Source organism: Mus caroli, chromosome 18 (genome assembly GCF_900094665.2).
Source record: "Mus caroli chromosome 18, CAROLI_EIJ_v1.1, whole genome shotgun sequence".
In the NCBI taxonomy this organism is placed as follows: domain Eukaryota; kingdom Metazoa; phylum Chordata; class Mammalia; order Rodentia; family Muridae; genus Mus; species Mus caroli.
Window position 1 is genome coordinate 3,242,138 of NC_034587.1, and position 8,887 is coordinate 3,251,024.

At 38.8% G+C, this 8,887-nt stretch overlaps 1 protein-coding gene across 1 annotated transcript in view; it reads left to right on the forward strand.

The window, feature by feature from the left end:
* The first annotated feature begins 1,572 nt into the window (after positions 1-1,572).
* The window catches only part of Ankrd26 (ankyrin repeat domain 26), a 40,885-nt gene continuing 33,570 nt past the window's right edge, over positions 1,573-8,887 (forward strand). The window contains 1 exon segment of the mRNA XM_021150918.1: positions 1,573-1,626. The gene's annotated coding sequence lies outside the window, so the exon portion shown is untranslated.

Sequence of the window (8,887 nt, forward strand, 5' to 3'; positions counted from 1 at the left end):
GAAGGGTCAGAAGCACAAGTGTGACTGTGTGGAGCACTGTAGATGGGTCAGAAGCACAAGTGTGACTGTGGAGCACTGTAGAAGGGTCAGAAGCATACTGGTAGGTTATTGTCTCTGGCAGAAGCAAGCCCTTAGGTAAGAGCTGAAACTCATTTCAACTCTTCAGTTCTTTGTTCCAGAATTTTATATGATAGAATCAACTTGCGTTTGGAATTTTATGGCCCCTAACTGGGGAAATTAGCATTCTTAGGAAACAAATTTATCTCATTTCTTCACCTGGCCATATGTTCAGATGACAAGGGAACCATGCAGTGTGGGTGAGTAACAAGGCTGAAGGGGATGCTTGTTTGCTTTTAATTAGACTGTCCATTAAAATGACCTGGGGAGAGTTTTGAATTATCCCTAAGCATCTGACTTAGAAGACCTTATATGGCCTGGATGTGGATATTCAGGTGTTTTCTAAAGATTCTGACAACTCCTAATAAGGAAGAGTGTAACGAGTCCTGGGATCTCAAAAACTTGGGAGAGTTCTATCAGTGTTGAAGTACAGTTATATACTATTTCTGCAATGTCTTCTCTTTTAATAATATTAGCCTAACATTCTTCTTTCTTAGCTTCCATTAATTGGCAAGTTAAAAGAAATACTACTGGTTATAAGTAATGGTTCACAGAATCCTATCATGTTTGCTGCAACTGTAAATGAGTCATTTCACTCACAAGGTCTTTAGAAAGTTGCTGTTTTAGTAAGTACAGGTTGTCTCTTAAAGACTTCCTATCTTCCTTTTCTTACTTCCATCCTCAGGTCAACAAATATGAAGGGCAAACGATTAGTCAAAGTAACACAATTTATAGAATATACATATATGTATATATGTGTATATATATATGCATATATATTTATATATATTCACACATAGGGAGTGGAAGGAGTGTGTGTGTGTGTGTGTGTGTGTGTGTGTGTGTGTGTGTGTGAGAGAGAGAGAGAGAGAGAGAGAATAGGGATTTACTAGAATGATTTACAGACTGAGGCTGAGGCCAGGGTAATCCCACAGAAGCTGGCTATGAACAGAAAGTCCAAGAATCTAATAGTTGCTCAGTCCATGAGGCTGGACGTCGTAGCAGGTCTTCAGTATACACTGGCATTTTGAGGAAGTAGGCTCTAATAATGCCAGTAAAGGAGTGGGAGTCAAACAGGCAAAGGGCAAAATTTCCTTCTTCCATGTCCTTATATAGGTTTCCAACAGAAATCTATTAGAAGTGGGTTTTCCCAGCTCAAATGATCTGAATTAAATGATCTTCCTTATATTCCTACTTCAAGTCCCAGCTTAAAGGTGTGTCTTCCCAGGTCAAGATCCTTACCTCAAGAGTCTGGATTTAAAGTGTATCTTCCTACTTTGAATTAAAGAAAAGTCTCTCCCAAGTGTGTCCTCCACTTTTATGCTTTAGTTAATTCTAGATGTAGTCAAGGTGAGCCTAGAATAGCCATCACAGCAAGCAAGCTTTTCTCTGAGAGGAGAGTAGTAGGAGATTCTAAACAGTTTTTTTTCAGTTGAAGTTGTGTCTGTCGCACTGGTAGGAGATGGTGTCATCAGCTGGCATGTGTAAACACTGGAAACAATTCCTTTAGTAAGAATACAAATAGAAATCATTGTACTAGCTCAGTTTCAAGAATGAATGTCAACTAACTGTTCAGTTACTCAGCAGGCTGGGAAAATTCAATGTAAATGAAGTGATAAGTTCTGGAGGGCAGGTGACAAAGGCATTGTGATTCCTTTTGTTTATGCTGGGACCTGGGTTTTTGGTAAAGCGTGATAGTAAGAAAAGAAATAATTCCACATGTCAATAGTTGTTCAATCATTTGAAAAGATTCGTACAGCAAAGAGTAAGACCCAATGATTCTGGCCTCAAACTGGCACACAGGTGTACTGAGTTTCCTCCATGATTTGATTTTTGAGATTTTAAAAAGCATTTTCTTTGATATTGTTAACTATTCATATTCCCACTAGAATCCCTGGAAGCCTAATGGGACTGGTTGTGGTTTTTATTGGGGGAAGTTATGCTTCTTGCAAACAAAATTATATACTTCTCTTTAGCATTGTCCCTTAACAATGCAAGTGACTTAGTGGCTTTCATTATGCTTAAATTAATATATAAAGAGATGTATTGGATTTTTTGATATTTCTACTCCTTATATACTTTACCTAAAATGAAAGAATAACCAATGGTAATGAACATAGAAACAGAATAAACATTAGTTTGATAGTCATGTGATTAGCTGGAATTCAATTTTCTTCTCTACACATGACTTGGTTGAATATTCTTCAAGGTTAGTGATCACATGAAATATACTGAGTGTTCTTTAACATTAAATGCACAAAACTTCTAATAACTTCAGTATAATGCTAAAAGCATGCTATGTATCTAATAAATAATTAGTAAGACAATCTTTTTAAAGCTGTAGATGAGACCGTAAAGTCTGTAGAGTCTTGCTTGTTGTAATAATGGCTGTATTATTTCCATTGTCTAAAAGAATGTTTATCCAGTTATTTTTTTAAAAGTTTGAACACACACACACACACACACAAAAGAGATAGACATGTGGCTGGACAGTGGTGGTGCACGCCTTTAATCCCAGCATTTAGGAGGCAGAGGCAGGCGGATTTCTGAATTCGAGGCCAGCCTGGTCTACAAAGTGAATTCCAGGACAGCCAGGGCTATACAGAGAAACCCTGTCTTGAAAAACCAAAAAACCAAAACCAAAACCAAAAAAACCCCAAAACAACAACAACAACAACAACAAAACAAATAAAAGAAATAGTCATGTGTACTGGGGTCATGGAATATCATTCTGTGTGCAAATACAATTCTGTATTGAACTTTTACACAACTGAACTATAAGCCTTTCACTTCTATAGGAGAAAATGCACAGGCCATTTAGTGAGAAGCACCCACAGAGTTCTGCACTACATACATGTTCTTTAATTCAGGACTCCTTTTCTTTTTTCTTTTCTCTTCTTTTCTCTTTTTTCTTTTCTTTTCTTTTCTTTTCTTTTCTTTTCTTTTCTTTTCTTTTCTTTTCTTTTCTTTTCCTTTCCTTTCCTTTCCTTTCCTTTCCTTTCCTTTCCTTTCCTTTCCTTTCCTTTCCTTTCCTTTCCTTTCCTTTCCTTTTTTCTTTTCTTTAGATTAAAAAAAAATTATTTACAATCCATCCATTGCCCCACCCCTACCCCCCCTCTCCCACAGTTGCTTATCCCATTCCTCCTCATCCCCCCCTCCTTCCTGAGAGGATGCTCTTCCCTGCTAGGCCTCCCCCCTTCCAGGGCCTCAAGATGAGGTAGTCCTCTGCTATATATGTCTGGGGTGCCTTGGAATAGCTCATGTATGCTGTCTGGTTCGTGGCTCAGTGTCTGGGAGCTCCCAGGGGTCCATGTTAGTTGAGACTGCTGGTCTCCCTATAAGGTTGCCCCCCTCTTTCATTTCTTCCATCCTTCCCCTAATTCAACTATAGGGGTCCCTAACCATAGAGGTCCAATGGTTGGGTGTAAGTATCTGCATCTGTCTCAGTCAGCTGCTGGTTAGGTTCTCAGAGGACAGTCATGCTAGGCTCCTGTCTGTGAGCACATAATATCATTAGTAATAGTGTCAGGCCTTGGTGTCTCCCCATGGATCCCCAGTTGGGCTGGCCACTGGATCACCTTTTCCTCAGTCTCGTCTCCATTTTTGTCCCTGCAGTTCTTTTAAACAGGAAACACTTCTGAGTCAGAAATTTTGACTGTCCCTCTTCTTGAGCCTGTGTTTATCTACTGGAGGTGGACTCTTTGAATTTCCTCTCCCCACTGTTGGTTACTTCACCTAAGGTCACTTCCATTGAGTTCTGAGAGGCTCACCTCCCAGGTTTCTTGTACTTTCTAGAGGGTCTTCCTACCTCCCACCTTCTGAGGCTGCATATGTCTATTCATTCTGCTGGCCCTCTGAGTTTCTCTCCTGCTCCCTCCCTTACCAGATCCTGTTTTCCTTTTCCCCTTCCCCTCCCCTCTCCTGCCCAAATCACCATTGCTCTGCCTCCCAAGATTATTTTCTTTCCCCTACTAAGTGAGATTGAAACATCCTTACTTGGCCTTTCTGCTTGTTAAACTTCTTAAGTTCTGTGGGCTGTATCCTAGCTATTCTGTACTTTATGGCGAATACCTACCTATAACAAAGTACATACCATGAATATCCTTTTGGGTCTGGGTTACCTCACTTAGGATGATACTTTCTAGTTCCATCCATTTTCCAGCAAAATTCATGATGTCCTTGTTTTTAACAGTTGAAGAATATTCCATTGTGTAAATGGACCACATTTTCTGTATCCATTCCTCTATTGAGGGACATCTGGGTTCTTTCCAGCTTCTGGCTATTACAAATAAGGCTGCATCATGGAGCATGTGTCCTGGTATGCTGGGGCATCTTTTGGGTATATGCCCAAGAATAGAATAGCTGGGTCCTCAGGTAGGTAGGTCTATTTCCAACTTTCTGAGGAACTGCCAGATTGATTTCCAGAGTGGTTGTACCAGTGTGCCATCCCACCAGCAATGGAGGAGTGTTCCTCTTTTTTCCCATCCTCACTAGCATATACTGCCTGAGTATTTTATCTTAGCCATTTTGATTGGTATACAGTAGAATCTCAGGGTTTTTTTGATTTGCATTTCCCTGATGACTAAGGACTTTGAACATTTCTTTAGGTGCTTCTTGGCCATTTGAGATTCCTCTGTTGTGAATTCTCCTTTTAGCTCTGTACCCCATTTTAAAATTGGATTATTATTTTGTTTTTGGAGGTTAGCTTTTGAGTTCTTCATATATTTTGGATATTAGCCCTCTATCAAATGTGGGGCTAGTGAAGATTTTTTTCCATTCTGTGTACTGTTGATTTATCCTATTGACTGCGTCTTTTGCCTTAAGAGGCTTTTTAGTTTCATGAAGTCCCTTTTATCAATTATTGCTCTTAGAGCCTGAGCCATTGAAGTTCTGTTTAGGAAATTTAATGAGTTCAAGGCTCTTTCCCACTTTCTCCTCTATTCGATTCAGTGTATCTAGTTTTATGTTGAGGTCCTTGATCCACTTGGACTTGAGCTTTGTGCAAGATGATAAATATGGATCTATTTTCATTTTTCTATATTCAGACCACCAGTTAGACCAGCACCATTTATTGAGGATGCCTTTTCCCCCCATTATATGTCTTGACTTCTTTGCCAAAGATCAAGTGTACATAAATTTGTGGGCTTATTTGTGGGTGTTCAATTGTATTTCATTGATCAACCTGTCTGTCTATGTACCAGTATTATGCGGTTTTTATCGCTATTGCTCTGTAGTACAGTTTGAGATCAGAGGGTGGTGATTCCCCCGAAGTTCTTTTATTGCTAAGTATTGTTTTTGCTATCATGGGTTTTTTATTTTACCATATGAAATTGAGAATTGTTTTTTTCATGCATATGAAGAACTTTGTTGGAATCTTGATGGAGATTGCATTGAATCTGTAGATTGCTTTTGGTAGGATAGTCATTTTACTATGTTAGTCCTACCAATCCTTGAGCATGGGAGATCTTTCCATTTTCTGATATCTTCTTCGATTTCTTTTTTTTAGGGATTTGAAGTTCTTGTCATATAGATCTTTCACTTGTTTGGTAAGAGTTACACCAAGATATTTTATACTATTTGTGACTATTGTGAAGGGTATTGTTTTTCTAATTTCTTTCTCAGCTTGTTTATCATTTGTATGAAGGAAGGATAACTGATTTGTTTGAGTTAATTTTATATTGAGTCACTTTGTTGAAGTTGTTTACCAGCTGAAGAAGTTCTCTGGTAGATTTTTTTGTTTATTTATTTTGTTTTGGGGGTTGCTTATGCATACTATCCTATCATCCACAAATAGTGATACCTTGACTTCTTCTTTTTGATTTGTATCCCCTTGATCTCCTTTTGTTGTCTAATTGCTCTAGCTAGAACTTTAAGTACTATATTGAATAGATAGGGAGAGAGTGGGCAGCCTTGTCTTCTTCCTGATTTTAGTGGAATTGCTTCAAGTATCTCTCTATTTAATTTGATATTGTCTGATGATTTGCTGCATATTGCTTTTATTATGTTTAGCTAAGGGCCTTGAATTTCTGATCTCTCCAATACTATTAATATGAAGAGATGTTGTATTTTGTCAAATGCTTTTCAGCAACTAAGGATATGATCATGTGATTTTTCTTTTTGAGTTTGTTCATATAGTGGATTATGTTAATAATTTTTGTATTTTGAACCAACCTTGATCGTGGTGAATGGTACTTTTGATGTGTTCTTAGATTTGGTTTGCAAGAACTTTATTGTATATTTTTACATCAATATTCATAAGCTAAATTTGTCTGAAATTCTCTTTCTTTTTGGGGTCTTTGTGTGGTTTAGGTATCACAGTAATGAATTAGGCAGTGTTCCTTCTGTTTCTATTGTATGGAATAGTTTGAGGACTGTTGGCATTAGCTCTTCGTTGGTAGAATTCTGCATTAAAGGTATCTGGCCCTGGGTTTTTTTTTGGTTAAGAGGTTTTTGATGACTATTTCTATAATGGTTATGGGACTAATTATATAGTTTACCTGCTCTTGATTTAACTTAGATACCTAGTATCTGTCTAAATAATTGTCCATTTCTTCATCCAGATTTTCCAGTTTTGTTGAGTATACACTCTTGAAGTAGGATCTGATGTTTTTTTTTTTTTTTTTGATTTCCTCAGTTTCTGTTGTTATGTCTCCCTTTTCATTTCTGATTTTGTTAATTTGCATAAAGTCTGTGTCCTTTAGCTAGTTTGGGTAAGGGTTTATCTATCTTATTGATTTTCTCAAAGCACCAGCTTTTGGTTTGTTGATTCTTTGTATTGTTCTCTCTGTGTCCAATTTGTTGATTTCTACCCTGAGTTTGATTATTTCCTGTTGTCTACTCCTCTTGGGTGTGTTTGCTTCTTTTTGTTCTAGAGCTTCTAGGTGTGCTGTTAAGCTGCTTGAGTAGGATCTCTCTAGTTTCTTTATGAGGGCACTTAGTGCTATGAATTTTCCTTTTAGCACTGCTTTCATTGTGTACCATAAGTTTGTATATGTTGTGTTTTATTTTTCACTGAATTCTAAATAGTCTTTAATTTCTTTATTTCTTCCCTTATCAATTTATCATTGAGTAGAGTTGTTCAGTTTACATGGGTATGTGGATTTTCTGCTGTTTTGGTTGTTATTGAATTCTATCTAGCCTTAGTCTGTGCTTATCTGATAGGATGCATAGGATCGTTTCAATCTTCTTGTATCTTTTGAGGCCTGTTTTGTGGCCTATTTTATGGTTAATTTTGGAGAAGAGGCTTGCTTTGTGGCCTATTTTATGGTTAATTTTGGAGAAGGTACAGAGAGGTGCTAAGAAGAAGGTATATTCTTTTAGGGTGAAATGTTCTTTGTTAAATCCATTTGATTCATGATTTCTTTTCTTCTTTTTTTTTGCCATTAGAAAATGCCTTTTGTCCGTTTTGTCTTTTTTGAGAGAAATACTTGTTTGTTTTTCTTTTTAATTGGATATTTATTTACATTTCAAATGTTGTCCCCTTTCCTGGTTTCCCCTCTGCAAACTCCCTATCCCACCCCTTACCATGCTTCTATGAGGGTGCTTTTCCACCTACTAGCCCATTCCTGCCTCACTGCCCTAGCCATTCTTCTACACTTGAGCATCAAGCCTTCACTGTGACCAAGGGCCACCCCTTCCATTGATGCCAGATAAGGCTCCTCTAGCTCCTTCAGTCCTCCACTAATTCCTCTAATTCCTCAATCTCTATTGTGATGGTGGGCTGCAAGCATCTGCATCTGTATTGGTCAGGATCTGGCAGAACCTCTCAGGAGTCAGCTGTATCAGGCTCCTGTCAGCAAGCACTTCATGGCATCACCAATAGTGTCTGGGTTTGGTGTCTGCACTTGGGATGGATCCCCAGGTGGGGCAATCTCTGGATGGTCTTTCCTTCAGTCTCTGCTCACTCTTTGTTCCTGTATTTCCTTTAGACAGGAGCAATTCTAAGTTAAAGTTTTGGACATGGGTGGGTGGCCCCATCACTCAACTGGAGGGCCATGCCTAACCTCTTGATATATTCTTGAAAGGTGCTCCCTCCCCTTTGAGGTATTTTAACTAATGTCATCCCTGTGAATCCAGGGAGGCTCTTGCTTTCCTGGCATCTGGGACTTTCTGGTTGCTACCCACAGTTCCTCCCATCCCCACACCCCCATTGCTACACACCTCTGTTCAATTTCCTGACCCTTTGTACATCTTCTCCATCTCCTCCCATACCTGATTCTTCCCATTTTTCCCCTCCTGCACTTCTCTTCCTCCTGAGCCCCTCCCACCCTCTACTTCCTTGGTTATTTTATACCCCTTCTAAGTAGGACGGAAGCCACTCTTTGGTCTTCCTTCCTCTTTAGCTTCATGTGGTCCATGATTTGTGTCATTAGTATCCCATGCTCTTTGCCTAATATCCACTTATCATTCAGTACGTACCATGTGTAGTCTTTTGTGACTGAGTTACCTCAGCCAGGATGATATTTTCTAGATCTTTTCTAGATCTATCCATTTGCCTGCGAGTTTCATGAAGTCATTGTTTTTAATAGCTGAGTAGTATTCTGTTGTGTAAATGTGCCACAGTTTCTGTCTCCATTCCTCTATTGAGGGACATCTGTGTTCTTTCCAGCTTCTGGCTATTATAAATAAGGCTGCTATGAACATAGTGGAGCATATGTCCTTATTACCAGGTGGAACATCTTCTGGGTATATGCCCAGGAGAGGTATTGCTAGATCTTTCAGTAGTACTATGTCCAGTTTTCTGAGGAACCACCAGACTGATTTCCAGAGT